Raw genomic sequence first — 23,984 nt, 5'->3', positions numbered from 1 at the left:
CATTTCCATTTGTCACTCTGCCCACTGCCCACTGCCCACTACTTGGAATTCTCAGAATTCTGAGAATTCCCAATTAGACTTGAGGGGAAGAAATCACCTTCTGCCAAGTTGTACCTAAAGGTGGTAGAGAGAGAATTCGCTAAAAGGAAACTGGATTCTATTTACAAGGTAGGGGGCAATGGTTGTTGGATTAATCATGGCCATGATGTCCAGTACAGAAACCGTTTCCTGAGCTGTAAACAATTAGTAGAGGCAGTTGACAGAATATGATGCTGAGAACAACCTCTTCACGAATATCTTTGAAAATACTAGTTAATAAAAGTGAACAAATCTGAACAAATGCAGGTGAAACTGAACTAAATCTTCCACTGGAAATAAAGATAGTATCTAAAATGTGCATAGCAGTTCTGATGTGCTAGAAACCTTTCTAAACACATTTCATTTATTAACTCTTTTCATCTGCATGTCAACCCCATGAAGTTGTCACTTTTAAGTCCCATTTAGAGAGAGAAAAAAGCAAGAGACTGGGAGGTTAAATGACTTACATGAAAATCCACAAAGGAAGCACCCGACCTGGGATCAGATCCCCCGCATTCCACGCTCTATCTAAAAACCTACTGCAAAGTTCTTAGGAAAGTAAAGAAAATGTTCCACAGAAAGACCAAGAAACAGAGAAGGAATCAACAGAACTCAGACAAAGTGAGAGGAGAAATCTAAAATTAGATAAAACCAGATCTCCTGATGATATGTCAAACTAAAGATTTCACTGACTTTTTAGTTAAGAGAAAAATAGGCAGAAGGGGAGAATCTAGTGCATATTGCTGGTGTTTTCTTGAATCTGGAAGTGCCAGAATTCATTATACAGTTGATTTCTTACTGTGAATTGAAAAGTTAGATATTCCCAGTCAATCCGGTCCTTCTATCTTCCCAACTTAAAGACTTGAGCCATGGCGGACCTTCCAACAAGAGTTGTCACACATGCTCGAAATGCTGACTGAGACTTGGATATTTTCAGTTTATGCTGTTACCCAAGGAAACATTTTGTATAGTTTTTCTTCCTTCTTGTAAATAATCTTTAAACAAGAGAAATTCCTGCTAACCAGATTAATTTCCTTCTGGTTTAATTCCAGGAAAAGAAGAGCATGAAAGAGTGAAAGGGCCAGAGAGGACCTGGCTATAACAGTCTACATCTTTTCATTGGGCAATTGTTTATATCACAGTCTTAAGAATTTCACTTCTTCCCCTTCCTGTTTGTCTTCATGAGAAAATTAAACAGGACTCCAAACTGCGATTGTTTGTAAAGAACAGAGCATTATTTGGTTGGTAGGAAAGGCTTGTCTACAATTTTAGATAAACTTAAGTCCTGTATACTAGAAATAGACAAACACTAGTTCTGAACTAACAAACTGACCATCTTGTCTCCATCTCAGGTTTTCTGCTTATAATATGGCTATTTGCACAGGGAGGGTAGACTAAATTGTATAGAGTTCATGAATTCCACTAACAGTACACATTTAACCATGTGGTAAATAAAACAGAATTTTAGTGTATTCTGTTTCCTGATTCTCCTTCTATGTTCATACCTGAAATGCTTCAAAAAAAGTGAAAGAGAGGAAGCAGACCCATCCAAAGGTAAGGAAAGATGAGTTTTCTTTTTTGTTTTTGTTGTTGGTAGATGTAAGTTTTAATACACAAAGGGAACTTATATATAAGGTTTGTCTTGGGCAGCAGCAAGTCAAGTAGATCCCCATGCCTACTTGCCAAATCTTGAAAGTTTATATAGAGGTCTTAACTGGGTTCAATCACATATACCATCTAGATGGTCTCAGTACCACATCACTATCTCAAGGCTATGTTCTTGGGACAAATTCTTGGAGCAGGGAAGGCAAGTGGAACCTACATTCCAAGGATAGGGGAGGAGGTGAGGACCCTGCAATTGCCAGGATCCAGCTAAGGGGTCAACCAGCGGTCGTGTCTTTTTGATGACTTCCCCCAACATCTGTCAACCATCATTTTTATCTTTCTTCCTTTGTACTTCATGTACTTTTTATTTTATTTTATTTTATTTTATTTTATTTTATTTTATTTTATTTTATTTTACATCCAAATTAGTTAGCATATAGTGCAACAATGATTTCAGGAGTAGATTGCTTAGTGCTCCTTACCCATTTAGCCCACCCCACACACACACACACACACCCTCCAGTAACTCTGTTTGTTCTCCATATTTATGAGTCTCTTATGTTTTGTCCCCCTTCCTGTTTTTGTATTACTTTTGTTTCCCTTCCCTTATGTTCATCCGGTTTGTCTCTTAAAGTCCTTATATGAGTGAAGTCATATAATATTTGCCTTTCTCTGACTAATTTCACTTAGCATAATATCCTCCAGTTCCATCCATGTAGTTGCAAATAGCAAGATTTCATTCTTTTTGATTGCTAAGTAATACCCCATTGTGTGTGTGTGTATATAAACATATATATATATATATACACACATATATATGTATATATATATATATATACATATATATACACACATATATATGTGTATACATATATATATATATATATATATATATATATATATATACACACACACACACACACACACACACCATATACCACATCTTCTTTATCCATTCATCCATTGATGGACATTTGGGCTGTTTCCATACTTTGGCTATTGTTGACAGTGCTGCTATAAACATTGAGGTGTATGTGTCCCTTCAAAACAACACATCTGTATCCCTTGGATAAATACCTAGTAGTGCAATCGCTGGGTCGTAGGGTAGTTCTATTTTTAGTTTTTTGAGGAAACTCCATACTGTTTTCCAGAGTGGCTGCACCAGCTTGCATTCCCACCAACAATGTAAAAGAGATCCTCTCTCTTTCTCCACATCCTCGCCAACATCTGTGGTTGCTTAAGCTATTAATGTTAGCCATTCTGACTGGTGTGAGGTGGTATCTCATTGTGGTTTTGATTTGTATTTCCCTGATGATGAGTGATGTTGAACATTTTCTCATGTGTCAGTTTGCCATCTGGATGTCTTCTTTAGAGAAGTGTCTATTCATGTCTTCTGCCCATTTATTCACTGGATTATTTGTTTTTGGGGTGTTGAGTGTGATATTTTCTTTATAGATTTTTGATACTAAGCCTTTCTCTGATATGTTGTTTGCAAATATCTTCTCCCATTCTGTTGGTTGCCTTTTAGTTTTGCTAATTGTTTCCTTCACTGTGCAGAAGATTTTTATTTTGATGAGGTCCCAGTAGTTCATTTTTGCTTTTGTTTCCCTTGCCTCCAGAGACGTGTGGAGTAAGAAGTTGCTGCGGGCAAGATCAAAGAGGTTTTTGCCTGCTTTCTCCTCGAGGATTTTGATGGCTTCCTGTCTTACATTGAGATCTTTCATCCATTTTGAGTTTATTTTTGTGTATGGTGTACACAAAAGAAAGTGGTCCAGATTCATTCTTCTGCATGTCACTGTCCAGTTTTCCCAGAACCACATGCTGAAGAGACTGTCTTTATTCCATTGGATATTCTTTCCTGCTTTGTCAAAGATGAGTTGGCCATACGTTTGTGGATCCATTTCTGGGTTCTCTATTCTGTTCCATTGATCTGAGTGTCTGTTTTTGTGCCAGTACCATACTGTCTTGATGATTACAGCTTTGTAGTGTAGCTTGAAGTCCGGGATTGTGATTCCTCCTGCTTTGGTTTTCTTTTTCAAGATTGCTTTGGCTATTTGGGGTCTTTTCTAGTTCCATACAAATTTTAGGATTATTTGTTCTAGCGCTGTGAAGAATGCTGGTGTTATTTTGATAGGGATTGCGTTGAATATGTAGATTGCTTTCGGTAGTATTGACATTTTAACAATATTTGTCCTTCCTATCTGGACACATGGAATCTTTTTCCATTTTTTTGTGCCTCTTCAATTTCTTTCATAATCTTTCTATGGTTTACAGTGTATAGATTTTTCACCTCTTTGGATAGATTTATTCCTAGGTATTTTATGGTTTTTGGTGCAATTGTAAATGGGATTGATTGCTTGATTTCTCTTTTTGTTGCTTCATTGTTGGTGAATAGGAATGCAACTGATTTCTGGGCATTGATATTATATCCTACAACTTTGCTGAATTCATGAATCAGTTCTAGAAGGTTTTTTGGTGGAATTTTTTTGGTTTTCCATATAGAGTATCATGTCATCTGCAAAGAGTGAAAGTTTGACCTCCTCCTGGCCAATTTGGATACCTTTTATTTCTTTGTGTTGTCTGATTGCAGAGGCTAAGACTTCCAATACTATGTTGAATGACAGTGGTGAGAGTGGACATCCCTGTCTTATTCCTGACCTTGGGGGAAAGCTCTCAGTTTTTCCCCATTGAGGATGATATTAGCATTGGGTTATTCATACATGGCTTTTATGATCTCAAGGTATGATCCTTCTATCCCTACTTTCTTGAGGGTTTTTATCAAGAAAGTTTGCTGTATTTTGTCAAATGCTTTCCCTGCATCTATTGAGAGGATCATAAGGTTCTTGTCCTTTTATTGATGTGATGAATTGTGTTAATTGTTTTGTAGATATTGAAACAGCCCTGCATCCCAGGTATAAATCCCACTGGTCATGGTGAATAATTTTTTTAATGTATTGTTGGATCAGGTTGGCTAATATCTTGTTGAGGATTTTTGCATCCATGTTCATCAGGAAAATTGGTCTATGGTTCTCCTTTTTAGTGAGTGGGGTGTCTGTCTGGTTGTCTGTCTGGTTTTGAAGTCAAGGTAACATTGGCTTCATAGGAAGAGTTTGGAAGTTTTCCTTCCATTTCTATTTTTTGGAACAGCTTTAAGAAAATAGGTGTTAATTCTTCTTTAAATGTTTGGTAGAATTCCCCTGGAAAGCCATCTGGCCCTGGACTCTTATTTTTTGGGAGAATTTTTGATTACTAATTCGATTTCCTTACTTGTTATGGGTCTGCTCAAATTTTCTATTTCTTCCTGTTTCAGTTTTGCTAGTGTATATGTTTCTAGGAATTTGTCCATTTCTTCCAGATTGCCCATTTTATTGGCATATAATTGCTCATAATATTCTTTATTATTGTTTTTATTTCTGCTGTATTGGTTGTGATCTCTCCTCTTTCATTCTTGATTTCATTTATTTAGGTCCTTTCCTTTTTCTTCTTGATCAAACTGGCTAGGGGGGTTATCAATTTTGTTAATTCTTTCGAATAACCAGCTACTGGTTCGTTGATATGTTCTACTGTTCTTTTGGTTTCAATAGCATTAATTTCTGCTCTAATCATTATTATTTCCTGTCTTGTGCTGGTTTTGGGTTTTATTTACTGTTCTTTTTCCAGCTCTTTAAGGCATAAGGTTAGGTTGTGTATGTGAGATCTTTCTTCCGTCTTTAGGAAGGCCTCGATTCCTCTTATGACTGCATTTGCTGCGTCCCAGAGGTTTTGGGTTGTGGTGTTTTCATTTTCATTGGCTTACATGCTTTTTAATTTCCTCTTTAACTTCTTGGTTAGCCCATTCATTCTTTAGTAGGATGTTCTTTAGTCTCCAAGTATTTTCTACCTTTACAAATTTTTTCTTGTGGTTGATTTCAAGATTCAGAGCATCGTGGTCTGAAAATATGCATGGTATGATCTTGATCTTTTTGTACTTGCCAAGGGCTGATTTGTGTCCCAGTATGTGGTCTATTCTGGAGAAGGTTCCATGTGCACTGGAGAAGAATGTACATTCTGCTGCTTTAGGATAAAATGTTCTGAATATATCTGTTAAGTCCATCTGGTCCAGTGTGTCATTCAAAGCCATTGTTTACTTGTTGATTTTTTGATTAGATGATCTGTCCATTGCTGTGAGTGGGGTGTTGAAGTCTCCTAATATTATGGTATTACTATCAATGAGTTTCTTTATGTTTGTGATTAATTGATTTATATATTTGGGTGCTTTCACATTTGGCACATAAATGTTTACAATTGTTAGGTCTTCTTGGTGGGTAGACCCCTTAATTATGATATAATGCCCTTCTTCATCTCTTGATATAATCTTTATTTTCAAGTCTAGATTGTCTTATATAAGTATGGCTACTCTTTCTTTTGTTGACCATTAGCATGATAGATGGTTCTCCATCCCCTTACTTTCAGTCTGAAGGTGTCTTTAGGTCTAAAGTGGGTCTCTTGTAAACAGCATATAGATGGATCTTGTTTTCTTATCCATTCTGTTACCCTATGTTTTTGATTGGAGCATTTAGTCTGTTGATGTTTAGAGTGAGTACTGAAAGATAGGAATTTATTTCTGTTATGTTGCTTGTAGACCTGGAGTTTCTGGTGGTGGGCTCTGGTCCTTTCTAATCTTTGTTGCTTTTGGTATTTATTTATTTGTTTTCTCCCCTCAGAGAGTACCCCTTAAAATTTCTTGCAGGGATGGTTTAGTGGTCACGAACTCCTTTAAATTTTGTTAGTCTGGGAAACTTTTTATCTCTCCTTCTATTTTGAATGACAGCCTTGCTGGATAAAGAATTCTTGGCTGCACTTTTTCCTGATTCAGCACATTGACTATATCCTGCCACTCCTTTCTGGCCTGCCAAGTTTCTGTGGATAGGTCTGCTACAAACCTGATCTGTCTTCCCTTGTAGGTCAAGGACTTTTTTTCCCTTCATGATTCTCTCCTTGCCTGAGTATTTCGTGAATTTGACTATGATATGCCTTGTTGATGGTCAGTTTTTGTTGAATCTAATGGGAGTCCTCTGTGTTTCCTGGATGTTGATGTCTGTGTCTTTCCCCAGGTTAGGAAAGTTTTCCACTATGATTTGCTCACATAATGCTTCTACCCCTATTTCTCTCTCTTCCTCTTCTGGGACCCCTATGATTCTGATGTTGTTCCTTGTTAATGAGACACTGATTTCTCTAATTCTTAAATCGTGCTCTTTTGCCTTAATCTCCCTCTTTTTTCTGCTTCATTATTCTCTGTAAGTTTGTCCTCTATATCGCTGATTCTCTGTTCTGCCTCATCCATCCTTGCCACCATGCATCCATTTGAGATTGCAGCTCAGTTATAGCATTTTAATTTCATCCTAACTAGTTTTTACTTTTTTGTATCTCCACAGAAAGGGATTCAAATCTATTTTTGACTCCAGCTAATATTCTTATTATCATGATTCTAAATTCTGGTTCAGACACCTTGCTTTTATCTGTTTTGGTTAAGTCCCTCACTGTCGTTTCTTCGTGCTCTTTCTTTTGGGGTGAATCTCTTCATTTCATCATTTTGAAGGGAGAAAAGGAATAATGAGGTAGAAAAATTTAAAATAAAAAAAAATTAAAATTAAAAAAATTAAAATTAAAAAAATTAAAATTAAAAAATTAAAAACACACACACACAAAATCGAATAAATGATGCTAGATCCTAGGTGTGTTTTGGTCCCAGTGTTGAAAGTGGCTTGATAAATTAGAGAATAAAGGGGGAAAAAAAGGAAATCGTTTGAAAATTTGAAAAAAATGAATACACTGAAGTTGACTAAACTTAAATGATGAAAGTAAAATAGAATTTGAAAAAATTTACACAAAAGTAAAAAATATAGTAGAAAAAAATCAAAGAAAAATATTTTTAATAAAAATTGAAACTAAAAATGAGTTTCTTCTCTTTCTGTATTCAAGAAAAAGAAAAGACACAAAAAAGAGAAAAAAGAAAAAAAAGAAAGAAAATTGAATAGACCAGCGAACAGACTGAAATACAACTGAAATCACTTCGTTTTCCCTTAGAAGTCAAACTATGAAGCGCTTTATAGTCCATAAACTAAGCAGGCGGAGAGACTTGTGTTCCTGAAGAGCAAGGTTGGCCTAGTTGGGCGGAGCTTAGTGTAACGACTTCATTCTCCACTAGATGGCGCTGCTTAGCTTACTGGGTGGATTGTTGTGGCGTTTGTAAGTGTGTATGCACTTGTGCAGGAGCAGTGAAAATGGTGTCACCCACCTCTTCAGTCTCTAGTATCAGAACTCTGTTCTCCCTGATCAGCAATCGTGCACCCATCCTTTGTCCTTGGCTTCCATCCACTCCCTGCTTCCACACTGTCCGTGACCAAGCCCCAGGCAGCACCTCCCCCCCCAGTTTTGTCTAAGATGTGGCTGCCCCAGCCCCCCACTTCTGAGGGACTGTGGCTTTGACCAGCGCCACCCCTCTGCGGAGGTTCTCACCAAGCAATGGAGGGTCTCACTGAGCAATGGCCAGTTGCCGGCAGCACCCAGGAACGCTTGCAGGATCGTGCTGTTACCAATGCCCAGAGACTGCTGCCAGGTGCCAGCCCACCCCAGAAAAAGTTCCCGAGACAGTGTAGCAGCAGCGCCTCAAGGATTGTGGAAAATCACAACACACATCTGGCACCAGGCTTCACCCCCAACAACCTTGTTCCAGCACCAGCGAATGTGGCAACCTTCTGGGGTCTGCTGGGCCCAGGTGGCCTCACAGCCTCTACCACATGTCCTTCCAGCAGTGGAACCGCTTTTCCCAGTGTGGCCTGAGAACATCCCGGACTCCACTCTGCTCCTAGGGATTTGCCCTTCCCCCCAAGAGCACTGCCAGGTATTGAACTGCGGAGTTTCAGACTCTGTGCTCCCCTTGTTTACAGTCTTAATGGAATATAAACCCTCTCCTTTCTCCTTTCTCCCTTTTTAGCTCAGTCCCTGCAGCTGTTTCCAGTTTTCCACTTTCTCTCCAGCTGCTTTTGGGGAGGGGTGGTTTTCCTGTATTCTCCTCACCGTCTCCATCCTCTCTCCGCCCGCAAAAGCACCTCCCTGCCCTTGGCAGCTTCTCTCCCCAAGTTCACCTCTCCGCACTACATACCTGCTGAATTCTGTGGTTCAGGTTGTGCAGATTGCTGTGTTAATCCTCAGATCAGTTTTCTGGGTGTGCAGGATGGTTTAGTGTTGGTGTGGCTGTGTTTCATGGATGCGAGAGACACAAAAACCTTTTTGCTGTTCCGCCATCTTGAAAGATGGGTTTTCAAAGTAGTTTATCTTTGCCTTCCTACTCTCTCATGCTTCATAAACAAGCAAATAAATCTTTTTCCTCCTCAGTTAGAAACATTGGGCTAGAAATTAAAAAATGAGAGACCTCAGAAATGTCACTTATGAATTGATGCCAAATTTTTAAACTAGCTCTATTTCTTAACTTCTTCCCCCTTTTTTTTTAAATTTTTTTTCAACGTTTTTTATTTATTTTTGGGACAGAGAGAGACAGAGCATGAATGGGGGAGGGGCAGAGAGAGAGGGAGACACAGAATCGGAAACAGGCTCCAGGCTCCGAGCCATCAGCCCAGAGCCTGACGCGGGGCTCGAACTCATGGACCGCGAGATCGTGACCTGGCTGAAGTCGGACGCTTAACCGACTGCGCCACCCAGGCGCCCCATCTTCTTCCCCTTTTAATTGTCATTTTATTTTTAGCTTTATAGGTATATAATTGACACATAACATTGTCTAAGTTTGCGGTGTACAATGTGTTGACTCGACATTATACATTATACAGGTATTATGCATTTATGAAATTATTACCACAGTAATGTTAGCTAATACCTCCATCATATAATTACCATTTCTTTATTGTAGTGAGAACTTTTAAAATCTACTATTTTAGCAACTTTCAAGTATATATAATACAGTATGGTTAACAGTAACCATTATAGTGTATACTAAATCCTCAGAACTTACTCATCACATAACTGAAAGTTTCTACTTTTTGAGCAATATCTTCCTTTTCCCCTACCCTCCAGTTTCTGGCAACCACCATTTTATTTTATGAGTTCAGCTCTTTTAGATTTCACACGTAAGTGATTCCATATGGCATTTGTCTTTCTCTGTCTGACATATTTCACTTAGCGTGATACCCTCAAGGTCCATCCATGTTGTCACAAATGACAGGATTTCCTTCTTTTCTTTCCTTTTTTCTCATATTTATTTATTTTTGAGAGACAGAGACAGAGTGTGAGGGAGGAAGGGGCAGAGAGAGAGAGGGAGACACAGATCTGAGGCAGGCTTCAGGCTCCGAGCTGTCAGCACAGAGCCTGATGCAGGGCTCAAACTCATGAATTGCGGGATCATGACCTGAGCCTAAGTCAGACACTTAACCAACTGAGCCACCCAGGTGCCCCTTCTTATTTTCATGGTTGAGTAAAATTCCATGGTGTGTGTGTGTGTGTGTGTGTATGATATATTCTTTATCCATTTATCTGGAGATGAACTTAGGTTGCTTTCATATCTTGGCTATTGTGAATAATACTGCAGTGAATATGTGAGGGCAGATATCTCCTTAAGATTCTGATTTCATTTTCTTTGGCTATAGACCCAGAAGTAGGATTGCTAGATTATATGCTAATTATATTTTTAATTTTTTGAAAAATATCCATACTGTTTACTATAGTGGCTGCACCACTATTCCTAAGTATTTTATTGCTTTTGATGCTATTATGAATGGGATTGTTTTATTTCTTTTTTAAAAATTTTATGTCTATTTATTTATTTTGAGAGAGACAGAGAAAAAGAGAGTGAGTGAGTGGGGGAGGGTCAGAGAGAGAGGGAGAAAGAGAATCTCAAGCAGACTCCTCACTGTCAGCACAGAGCCTGACACAGGGCTGGAACTCATGAACCAGGAGATCATGACCTGAGCCAAAAATCAAGAGTTGGCTGCCTAACCGACTGAGCTACCCAGGCACCCCCCTTTATTTCTTTTTCAGAGATTTTGCTGTTAGTGTATAGAAAAGCAACTGATTCTGCATGTTGATTTTGTATCCTGAAACTTTTCTAATATTTTGTCTAATATTTTTTTGGTGAGGTCTTTAGGATTTTCTGCATATAAAATCATATCATCTGCAAACAAATTCAATTTTACTTCTTTCTTTCAATTTTGGATGCCTTTTATTTCTCATTCTTGTCTGATTTCTCTGGCTATTTCCATGTTGAATAGTAGTGGTGAGTGGGCACCCTTGTCTTTTTCTGATCTTAAAAGAAAAGACTTCTTGGGGTGCCTGGGTGGCTCAGTCCGTTAAGCATCTGAATTCAGCTCAGGTCATAATCTCATGGTTCATGAGTTCAAGCCCCACATCAGGCTCTGTGCTGACAGCTCAGAGCCTGGAGCCTGCTTTGGATTCTGTGTCTCCCTCTCTCTCTGCCCCTCACCCACTCATGCTCTGTCTCTCTCTGTCTCTCAAAAATAAATAAATGTTAAAAAATTTTTTTAAAAAAAGGAAAGAAAAGACTTCCTACTTTCACTATAGAGTATGATTTTAGCTGTGGGCTTGTCATATATGGCTTGTATCATATTGAGGTACATTCCTTCTATACCCAATTTGATAAAAGTTTTTGCCATGAAATGAGGTTGTATTTTTTCAAAAGCTTTTTCTGCATCTATTGAAATTATCACATGATTTTTACCTTTTATTACATTAATGTGATGTATCACATTTATTGATTTGTATATATTGAACCATCCTTGCATCCCAGAAATAAATCCCACTTGATAATGGTTTATGATCCTTTTAATGTATTGTTAAATTCCATTTGCTAATGTTTTATTGAGAATTCCTCTTTGCATGCTCATCAGAGAAATTGGTCTGTAGTTTTCTTGTAGTGTCCTTATCTGACTTTGGTGTTGGAATAATTCTGGACTCATAAAATGCGTTTGGAAGTTTTCCCTCCTCTTCAGTTTTGAAAGATTTTGAGAAAGATTAGCATTAATTCTTCTTTAAATGCTTGGTAGAAGTCACCAGGGAAGCCATCTGGTCCTGAGTTTTTCTTTATTTGGGTATTTTTTATTGCTAAGTCAACCTCCTTACTAATAATTGTAAACTGTTCAGGTTTTCTATTTCTTCATGATTCAGTTTCAGTAAGTTTTATGTGCTAGTATTTATCCACTCCTTATAGGTTATCCCATTTGTTGGTGTATAATTGTTTATAGTATTCTCTTATGATGCTTTGTATTTCTCTAGTATCAATTATAATATCTCATTTTTCATTTCTGGTTTTATTTTATTACAACTAAGAAGATTTCTCTTGGCTGTAAGCCGTGCTGCCGTGAGAGTGGTTGATGCGAGTTTCTTTTACCCGCTCTAATGGATCCAAACTTCATATTTTTTATTCTAATGGTATGTTGGAACTTCTCCACTGGGGACCTAGACTTCCGCAAAGTCTCTCTGGTCTCTGGGAAATTGTCTAAAACAGTGTTTTCCAGGGGTTTCCAGACCCCAGCAAAGCAAGAGGGGCTGAAAACAATTCACAGACCACTGCAGGTCCACAGCTAGGGCTTGGGGCTGAGTGCTGTATGCCTACCCCTTGACACATGGGTGAGCAAGACTCCTCCTAGGTCATGTGGCATCTAGTGCTAGATCCCACAGCTCTTACAAAGATACTTTTTTCCATGGATAGATAGCAAATTGTTGTCAGGGGGAGGATGACACAAATGAGTGACATCTGATTATTCAAATCAGAGAATGATAATGTTAATTGAACATATACTATATGCCAGACACAAGGCCAGTCACCTTGCTTGCATTAATCCAGTTAATATTCTGACAGTAATTTGATGAAGCACCTTGTATTATTATCATTATTACAATTGTCAAAGGAGAAAACTTAAAGAAGTTAAGTAACTTATTCATGATGCACAACTATACATAGAACTCACATCCAATTCTATTGGACTTTAAAAATGTTAAGACAAAACATGGTGTGAACAGGTCTTTCTTAGCTTTCCACTCTTCATTGTTCAAGAATTAGTTATTATGTGCCAAGTGCTATTCTAGGCACTGGAAATAAATTCATAAATAGGCCAGACAAAGACCCTGCTCTCCTGAAGTTTATATTCTAGTAGAGAAAGCAGATAATCATCATGGGTTTTGTGGGTTTTTTAAATATGTAATCCTGAGTAGTAGTAAGTTCTGTGAATATTCATGTGAGATAATTAGCTAAAGAGTACTTTGCAGAAACTAAATGGTTAGAATAACTGTCCCCTCTGAAGAAATAATATTCAAGCTGAGATCCGAATGATAAAAAGATACTAGCCTTAAAAAGGTCTGGTGTCAACTATTCCAGGGAGAGAAGGGGCCCATGAATATTCTTTAAGGAAGGCACGTGCAGGACATATTAAAAAATAGAATAACCCACTGTGCATGGACCATAGTAAACAAGTGGAAATGAGTTAGAGAAGCAAGCAAGGACCAGATTATGAAGGTCCTTAATAGTCCAGGGAGAGATACAATGATTATACACTAAGTGACATGGAAAGCCATTGGAGAATTTGAAGCAAGAAAGTGATCTGATGTTAAGTCATGTTAAATATAATTTACTATAAAGATACAGAAATAGAGATAAGATACATCTAGCCCTGGTTGCTAGGTGGGAAATAAAATAGAAGAAGCAATAAAAGAAGCAAAAAGACTGAAAAGCCTCTTACAGTAGTCTAAATGGGAGGTGATGGTGGCTTTGACAGAGTAAATGGTATAAGGGAAGGGGACTTCAATACGTTTTGAATGTATAGTGTATTTATAGTTGACTGGATCCGCTAAAGAATTAGATAAGGATAATCTTAAAAACAGAAATCAAGGTTGACTCTCACATTTCGGGCCTAAGCAATTTATTTATTGGTAGTAGCATTAACTGAAATGTGAAGAAATAGCTCCTGACGTCTGCTCTGAGCAACATGGAATAGATGCCTATTTGATTGGGCACATGACCTAGCTGGCAGTGTGGAAAGGGAAATGAAAAGGGAAGTCCATAGATCCAGTTTTACCACTAATAGTATGACCTGAAAGTAAATCACTTCATCTTTCAGAGTCTTAAGTATCAAACAGGACAAACAAACTAATAACCCTTCCCTACTATCCCTTCACACAGTAAAAGGACTATATCTCAACTCCTATCTTCCATGCTTTTTGTGCATACAACTTCCATCTCAAATCACTATCTTCTGTTTCTGCTTATTTCTCACCCCTGCTACTATAATATCTCTTGAAATGCAGACTAATAGCAATTGCTTTTTTAACTGAAGGGAGAAAGATTCAATAAGGCAGAGAAGTAACATAGAAACTTTCCCATCAGCAATTGTGGTTAATCATGACAAATACATCTATACTGCACTAGCATACAAATTTTCCATTGTATCATATATCCAGCTCCTATCCCTTTTATGAACTATCATCATCAACTCTCCTTAAATCATTAGTGACCTTCCTCCATATCACTTTCTCCCTGGAGATCACCTGTAACATGCCTGTTCGTCAGCTGTCAGGCTTTTTAAAGCCTCAAGAGCTGGTAAATTGTTCCATCACCTACAGTGCCAACCCGATTTTTGTTCACAGGGTAGATCTTAGACTATTAAAAATCGTTAAGATAAAAATTTTCTTTCTTTTTATTAAATTTCAAAGTAAACTACTATAGGTAATAAAATAAATATTTTAGATCATTCAAACACATACTATTGAAAGATACCTAAATTAACTTGACAAGATCTGGAAAGCTTTAAGTTTACATATAGTATAAGTTGATAATATTTAAAATCATGCTTAAACTATAATAAAATAACTGATGATGTCATACTAAGTCCTTCACATTCGCTATTCCACAGTCTGTTGAAAAAATTGGAAGATGTATCCAGTTAAAAAAAAAATTAGACTAGGGTCCTACCTCATATTATTCATGCAGATATAGATAAGTTATAGCAAACAAATATGAAAATCAAAATTAGGGAACCTGAGTGGCTCAGTTGGTTAAGCATTGACTCTTGATTTTGGCTCAGGTCATGATCTCACCATTCATGAGTTCAAGCCCCTTGTCAGGCTCTCCCTTTTCTCTGCCTGTACTTTCTCTCTCTCTCTCTCTCTCTCTCTCTCTCTCTCTCTCTCTCTCTCACACACACACACACACACACACACATATACACAATAAATAAATAAAATAAAACTTAATAAAAACAAAATTAAAGTAGGAAAAGATTGTATAAGTTGACATTATTGTAACTTTGGAAAGAGAACAAAACCTAATTACAACACAAAACATAGAGACACAAGGAAGAAATTGTTAAGTTTACCACATTATAAAAACTTCTGAATAAAAAATAAGAAATTTTTTTAGAAGTAAACAATGAAAGAAAAATATTTTAAATATAAATAATATCCAAAATACCTCAATAATTCCTCTAATTCAATTTTTTTAAAGGAATTAACCAAACCCAACAGAAAAAAAATTGTGCATGGAAATAAACAGAAGAGGAAATAAAAATGGCAATAAACCTATCAAAGAATATTAACTAAGAACAAAGAAAATGAAAATAAAATACATACCATTTTTCACTCATTACATTGGGAATAATATTTTAAAAATACGAATATCAATGAATACGTGTAAAGAGATATTCTTATAAACTCTGATTGAAAATGTAAACTGTCAGAGACTATATGAACGGTATTTGTCTGTATTAATAAAACTTAAAAACACAGGTTTCCTTTTACCTTGTAATATTCTGATATATTCATGAAAAGCCAAAGGCATGAACAAGGTTTTCTGTGTAATGAGTTTGGACTAACATAAAATGTAAAGAGATGTAAATGTCTATCAACAATTGAATGATCAGGCTGTTGAAAACCAAGCGGTATTTTATAGGATGTGAAGACATTTAACAACCTTCAGGAGACACTATCCTATCAGGAGAACATTACATGTTAATACATATGATACTGTTTATGTGTTTTAAAATTGTCAATTTCTTTTGTTTTGTATGCACATATGTGTATGAAATACATTTTGAAGTTTAACAAAAGTATATATCAAACATCTAATCATGGTCAGTGTTGGGAAAGAAAATGGTAGAAGGTAGATAGGGCTATCAAAAATGACTTTTGCTTTACCTGTCTTGCTTACATATTTTGCAATGAGAACATACTGAATATATGAGTGGATTAAATATTTTTTAATTACATTAAAAAATAAAATGAGTAACTGGAGAAGACTTCTTAGGTTTAAGCCAGAGAAATAAATCATTGTCAGACTTAGCCCAAAGATCACATATTTTTCAAAAAGAAGCACTAAGTCTATACCCAAGCACAGATTTCAACATCCATATGTTGAGAGGCTGAAAATAAAATGAAATCCAGAATAAAAAATTTCAAGATGTATTCATCTTTATTTCATTTTGAATGAGTACTCATGTGTTAATATATAAATAAATTATTCTCATTATTAAGCCTTTGTTCATTTGAAACTTTGAAAGATGATATGAAGAAAAGAGAAATAAGACATATTTCTGAGTTTCCCTTATATAGTTCAAAAAGAAATATGGGAATAATCCAATTAGCAGTAACTGTTTATAAAAATCCAGTCTTGTGTGCAGGTCCAAACGTGTCTTGGTATCAGTATAATCAACATGCAGGTAGTAAGTATGACTTACTACCATCTGCAAGAGCAGATGTGATTCTTCTGGCTTTTCTTTCATCCTATAGACTCCCTTTCAGACTATGTGACATGGCTTAAAAAATTATATACATATTCCAAACCCAAAAAGAGATTATAGAAACATCACCATTAGTAAATAGGTTAAACTTCAGCCATAGATAAGACAAAAAACATAGTTTTGGACCTATAACTAATTTTTAACTTCAGATATTAATATTAAACCAAGAAAGCAATCAAATGAAATAGCTCTAAATCCCCAGAGATGGAGGGCCTGGGTGACTCAGAACTCTTGACTTCTGCTCAGGTCATGATCTCAAGGTCATGAGATCCAGCCCCATGTCTGGCTCCATGCTGAAAATGCCGAGCCTGCTTAAGATTCTCTCTCTCCTTCTCTCTCTGCCCCTCCTTGCTCTCTCTCTAAAATTAAAAAATAACAAATAAATCCCCAGAGATACTGAAGAAGTCAAAGAATTAGGGCAGTGGAAAGCCCTCTTAAGCATTTGTTAATTAACCAACTATATCTATTATGCAGCTAACATATGAGATTAAAAGAAAAAGACATAATTTTCCAGAAACAAGCTATTTATGTGAACAATTTTACCCATACCAAAAAATAAGGGAAAAATTGGAATTGTTCATATATCCCAAAGTCTTAATAGTATAATCAGTTTAATAGAGTAATTGTTCAAGATTACTTTATTGAACTAAAGTCTATGCAGGCACTTCCAGAGACACCTAGTAAGGGATAGATAAACATTAATTGAGCACCTAGAGGATGCAATACTCCAAGCTAAGCATAGAGAAAATGGTAGTATAGACATTGTAAACAGGATCAAGATATAGTCCATGCTCATTTGAAGCTTAAAGTCTAAAGGAGAATATAAGTATTGAACTATTAATGTCAGTGATGATTGGTTAGTGATGAATCTTGTGCTGAGAGTAAATAATTGATCTTACCTATTTTGAAGGTGTGAACTGGGGTCAGTGAAGGATTCTCTGAAGAAGTGATATTTAAGTTAAAATGTGAAGGATTAGTAGGAGTAACTGTATAAAGAAGTGAATAGAGAGTTGCAGAAAAGTATTTCCCAAAGAGGGAAGAGCATGTGCGAAGGTCCTGAGGCAGACAAGAAAACAATATTGGAAGAAGACCAGAGATCATAGCTCAAGAGAGAGCATTGTGAGAAATGAAGTTATTAAGACAGGCAGGTCTTAGATCAGATAGGGCTCTATAGACCACATTAAGGATTTTGGAGCTAAGAAACAGTCAAGTCATTGGAAGGGTTTTAACTATAAAAAGAATATGGTAAGTGTAAAGATATCTTGAGTATTGTATGAAGACTAATCAGAGGGCATCAGTGGTACATGTGGGAAAATCAAAGAGGAGGATTTTACAGTATTCACATGAGAAGTGAATCAGCTATGGTGAAGATGTTTGGGATGAAGAGATTCAAGAGAGCGCTGTGTAGGTGGAATTCATAGAACTGAATATGTGGAAATAGGAGAGAAAGAAGGTGATGTTCATAATATCTCACAGATTTTTGGCAGGGACATATGAAAAATGTATCAGGATTCTTATGAAGTATGGGTACAGGGTTTGGACACTTCTATTTTGCAGAGCTTTGCAATGCAGCCCCTGTGAAGATCATTTGAGATCACTTGGATAACATTCTGCAGTCATCAGGAAAATGTATACTCTGTAGACAATCTCCAAGGATTCCTAGAAATTTTTCTGTGGAATAGTCCTTGAAAGAAGCTTGTGATTCTATACCTGAGAGCACTGATATTAGGTGCTCTAGAAATGCTGAGAGAAGTAGCTCTAAGCCAAAGGAGGAAGGAAGAATGATTGTCTCTGGGAATCCCACAAGAATAACAGGGAGTTCAAAGGATGCCAATAAGCCCAGGGCAAAAGAATTTGTATCACAATCCTTTGCTAAGTATTTCTGACAAAGAAGAAATTGTTCTCTTTATTATAAAATCTCCCTAAAAGATGCTGACAATTACCTAACAATAGAGTTGGAATCACAGAAATTCTGGATCAAGATTTGAACCTGTGACAAACAATTTGATATCATTCCCTAATTATTAGTGACAGAAAGTGTCAAGAAAGTGGAATGTGATGTAGGCATCTAGTTGATTTTGTCCATGTAGAATGCTAGAATTAAACACAGGCATAATAATAATATATATGGTATAGGAAATGCATACACACACAGAGTTAGAAATGTTTACTAGGATACATATTTATATATTATATCTGGGTTCCTTTGTTATATAACCCCCCCCCCCACCTAAATTACTTATTAGTGGATGATTATTTTTTTTCTAGTCTCCTCCTTTGAGATACATTTTTAAATAGAATTCTTAAGCTTCTAGGAATTATTTTTTGTCCTACAGTTAATCTCTTAATAAGACCAATTTAGCTTAATATAAATGGTAATGCATAGCATTCTACTCACTGCACAATTCTGAACTTGCTCAGAGATTGCATTTGAGCAGACTGGCCTTACCCATGGGCAGAGTTGGTTAAAAGACCCTTGGTTTCAGAACCACAGAGAAGACTCAAGTTTTTGACCCCTGTTAAGTGTTCTGAGAAGAGTTATTTAAGACCTTGGCAACACATCAGAGAACCTATTGTATGTAAGAACTGCATTAGGCAGTTCTTACAATCAATCTGAGGGATACAGGACTCAGATGTGGGTAAAGTGCATAACAACAGCAGGGCTACATTTGCAAAAGAGGAAATCAGCATAGAATAAAACGTCTGGATGACAATTACCAGAGTGAGCTAGCATATCACCTGTGAATGAGGTGTATTTCTAGATGTGAAAGAATAATAATCTTCCATTTTAATTTCTTGGATGGTCTATTTCCTTTTTTTTACACATTCATACTGCCATTATTGGTTTAATTTCATTAGCCACTGTTGAGTGGCCTGCCATTTAGAATGAGTTTGCATTCCATTTGTTGACAGTGAAGGATTTGCAGGTGGCATTATTACATATTATCTTAAGGATTGAAGTGTCACTAGCTTTCAATTTACCCTAACTAAAGAATTTTTTCCCAATACCCTTCCTGATACCATTTTTCATTCAATATTCATAAATGTTTATTAATAGTGCACAAATTCTTCCTTAAGTATTGAACATGCCAAAAGAGGTATTTGTTTTTCTGCTTCTCTACTCCCGTATTTAAACATGTTACATAAATATGTCCACACTTAAATCTGTCCCATCTTGTTGATCCATTTTTAAAATTCACACCTTGTCTTGTATAAACACAACCCAACCGTGAAAGTAATTTCTTTGTGAGTCATAACCTTGCAAACATTAAAGTAATTGTAAAAGCATCTCTTGTTAGCTTGCAATTAGGGTATTAAGTTTGATATCATGCTGTATTATATTTTTTAAAAAAGGTCATAAAGGGTTTTACCTCTTAATGCTCAATAGCATTTAGTCATAAACACATACTAAGATAAAGCTAAATATATATTCATTTCAACACCTTCAAAAATAATTAGTTTTCCTGGGTGTATCATGGCAGATGGAGCTGTTTTCTTAAAGAGTATGTATAGAACATGTAAACTGAGCAGGTACCTATAGGCACGCCACAATACGCTGGAATGGTCTGTGTATTTGATTAGCCATAGTATTTTTAAATGAAGCTGTCATCTTCAATATCAGGGAAAAAAATGATCCATTGTAAAACAATGAATTTGAACCAAATATAGCTTTAGAGTTCAACTCTCTCTATATCTAGCAGTGACTCAGAGACTGTATAATTCAAGTGCAAGAGGATTACAAAGACAAATACACCCCTATTCAATAAGATCTGATGATATTCCTCTCCTTCACATCCAAGAACTGGATTACTTCTAGAAATCTATGTAGCAGGCTAAGTTCTAGCAAGGTGCACATTATCTGCCAAAACTCTCCTGCAGCAGGGTTTCAAGCCAAATGGAAAACCTTTGGTAGCAGAAGCCACTTCTTTTCCTGTGTTTATTAACTCATTTAATGACTCTTCCCTCTCACTCATTTGCCCTACATTGGATGTCCTTAATATCTGTCAGAGCCATCCCCTGTTCTCCATCACAAACATTTCCTCAATTGGATTTGTTACCATTTCTTACCATTTATTGAAATGTTTCCTAATTGATCTACTAGTGTCCAGCTTAAATCCCTTCCAATTCGCTCACTACTCATTCAAACACAAATCTCATCATGTCATTCTGCTTAACATATTCTAATGATCTCCTCAGTAACTCCAGGACTACAGGGCAACACTTCTATTTATTAGTTTTAAGTTGCACTCTTTTCAAAGCTCCTTTTCCATTATCATGCCCACTTTGTGCCTACACTCAGACACCTTCTGCTCTAACTTCTCTAAACATGCTGTGCTTTCCTAATTAGAGCTCTTTGTTGAGAATGCTGTTCAAAAGTTAGTTCAAGTATCTCCTCTTTCCTGAAGATTCCTCAGCAAGTGTGCACTATAGGAATGTGGGATGTGGTGAAAACCTTGCTCTGCAAAACAGCTGGTGTTTGAAAGTTCTGGGATCAAATTCTAATTCTCTGGCTAGCTGTGTGGTCCAGAAAACCTGGTTGGTCCCCACACATAACAGTCAACCATCTCCACCCTTACTAAATGGGTGCCACCACAAAGGAAGAAGACAGGTGGTCAATGCCTGAGCACCCATGGTCCTCCCTACTCTGACTGTGACAATTTTTCTTTTTATTGAGCTGTAATTGTCATACAGCCTTGACTAGTTTAAGGAGCACAACATGTCAATTTCAAACATTTATATATTGCAATATATATAATTACCACCATAACATTAGCTAACACTTCCAGCATATCATATGATATCATTTTCATTTCTTTCTTGTGGTGAGAACATTTAGAATCTAGTCTCTTAGAAACTTTGAAATATGCATATAGTATTATTAACTATAATCACAATCCAGAATTTATTCATCTTCTAAATGCAAGTTTGTACCCTTTGATTAACATCTCCCTACAATTCTAAGAAAGAAGAACAAAGCAGGAAACATCACACTTCCTAATTTCAAAACCACTGTAATCAAAACAGTATAGTACTGGCATAAAAACAGAAACACAGAGACCAATGGAAAAGAATGGGGAGTCCAGAAATAACCACCTGCATGTCAAAAGCTAAGTATTTGACAAGGGAGCCAAGAATACTCAATGGTGAAATAATGGTCCCTGCAATAAATCATGTTGGGGAAAATGGATAAATACACGCATAAAATGAAGTTGGACCTCTTTCTCACACCACTCACAAAATTAACTCAAAATGGATTCAGGACTTAAGGATAAAATCTAAAACTATAAAACTCCTAGAAGAAACCATAGGGAAAATGTTCCTTAACGTTGGTCTTGGCAAGGAGTTTTTGATATGATACCAAAAGCACAAGCAAAAACAGCAAAAATCAACACACAGGACTACATCAAACTAAAAGCCTCTCACAGCAGAAGAAACAATCAATGAAATGAAAAAGGAGCCTATGGAATGGGAGCAAATAATTACAAATCATACATCTGATAAAGGGCTAATATCCAAAATATATAAGGAATTCATACAACCCAACAGCAAAAACAAAAACAAACAATCCTATTAAAAAGTGGGCAAGGGAACTGACATGTTTCCAAAGAAGACATACAAACGGCTAACAGGTACACGACAAGGTGCTCAACATCACTAATCATCAGGAAAATGCAAATCAAAATCACAGTAGGTATCTCCTCACACCTGGCTGTTGACAGTTTGCAAGTTTGCCAGCCTGTCATCCTTCAGGGCTCTGCACACAGTTTAACCCAATCTTGCCATACCTGAACTATGATTCTCTCTGCTTCCTCTTAGCCATTATGGATTCCTACAAACTGTCTCTAGTGCTTATTTTTGCCTGCTGCCTCTATAGAGGCATACAGCCTCTATTGGCCATACAGCCCAATCTCTAACCTTGATTTGGTCTTTAAATTGATATATAGATAAATGGATTTAGCAGCACACACTTTTTTGATGTATGAAAGTACCCTCTACTTCAGCTATAGTTTTTGCCCACATTAATTTGACAAGTTTGCATCGCCCTACATCTCTCTGACCTAGTCTCCCCTCTGTGCTCTCGCCCTGGTACTCAGAGCCTATTCTATCTGAATCACATAACAGCAATAATTATAATTTATGGTACACCTACTACGTACTAGTCAGAATACAAGATACTTTGTATACATTGTATTATTTAATTTCCCCACAATCCCAGGTGTAGGTGTTACTTGCACCACTTTAAAGTTGAGGAAATGAAAGCAGAGAGGTTGAGTACTTGCCCAGTCACACCTTGTAAGCACAGTATTACTGCACACACACATACCAAGTCAAGCCACAGAAAAGGTGGAAGAATACAAACATGTGTGAGTGTGTGTGTGTGTGTGTGTGTGTGTGTGTGTGTGTGTGTGTGTAGGGATGAGGAAGGGGTGATCAGGGAGGGGAGAGAAGTAAACATTACAGAGAAAAAGAGCACACCTCAGAGGGACTCAGAGCATAGCCCTCTACTTGAGTATTTGACATGATACATCTGACCCCAAATCTCTCACCCAACATACCTCTTCTAACCACATTCCTAGATCCTGAGCTCAAGCCAGAAGGCCCAAAATCTCATGGCAACTTCTTCTGTTGTCCAGGCCCAAGGGACATCTGTCACATACAGGGAAGTCCAGATGCCTTAATCCTGAGTGGTATGGTCAAAAGCAGTTGGAGCCTGGGGAGACAGAAAATGAGACTCAAGAGTATCATTAGCTGCTTTGCTGAGTTACAGAATTTTGTAAGAAACAATTTTGGCCAGGAATTTTTTTTCGGGGGGGGGGCTGGAATTTTGAAGGAGGTGACAGTAGAATATAAACAGTACTTTGCCAGAATTCAAAAGGAAGTTAACTGCAGGAAGCCTTATCTCCCTGCAGTTGAAAAGAAAAGTTGAAAGAAGAAAATAATTGAACTAGAACTGTTTCCTTCAAGATTGGGGCCTTAAGAAAGGTTCTGTGCTGTGAAAAATAAGCATTATAATAACACAGTTGTCGTTTAATAAATACCTACTTTGTGCAAGATATTTTGTCATCCTGATCTCATTAACCTTACAACAACCTTAAAAATGGGTAATATTTCCCCCCCTTATATCTAACAAAATCAAGGCTGCAAAAGATTGGGTCACCTGCCACATGAGTCAGAGTTCTCCAGAGAAATAGAAACAATAGGAGATATATAGAAATATAGATATATAGATATATAGATATGTATATATATCCTACATAAAAAATATATATGGAAAGAGATTTATTATAGAGAATTACCTCACATGTTTAAATAAGTCAACAAGTCCTAAGATGTGCAGTCAGCCACTTGGAGACCCAAGAGAGCCAATAGCATAATTCTAGTCCAAATGTCTACAGTCTCAAGACCCAAGAAGAGCCAATGTTTCAGTTCAAATCTGACGGCAGAAAAAAAACAATATCTGAGCCCTAAAGCAGTCAAAAGAAGGAATTCCCTCTTATTTGGGGG

At 36.9% G+C, this 23,984-nt stretch overlaps 1 long non-coding RNA gene across 1 annotated transcript in view; it reads right to left on the bottom strand.

The window, feature by feature from the left end:
• The window catches only part of LOC111560110, a 273,609-nt gene that overhangs the window by 222,566 nt on the left and 27,059 nt on the right, over window positions 1-23,984 (bottom strand). The window contains exon 3 of the long non-coding RNA XR_002741673.2: window positions 23,036-23,190. This is a non-coding gene — a long non-coding RNA (uncharacterized LOC111560110). The remainder of the gene's footprint in view (window positions 1-23,035; window positions 23,191-23,984) is intronic.

The sequence above is a fragment of the Felis catus genome, chromosome A1 (assembly GCF_018350175.1).
Source record: "Felis catus isolate Fca126 chromosome A1, F.catus_Fca126_mat1.0, whole genome shotgun sequence".
Taxonomy (NCBI): Eukaryota; Metazoa; Chordata; class Mammalia; order Carnivora; family Felidae; genus Felis; species Felis catus.
Note: the sequence above shows the minus strand (reverse complement) of the source record. Positions and strands in the feature narration are given on the sequence as shown.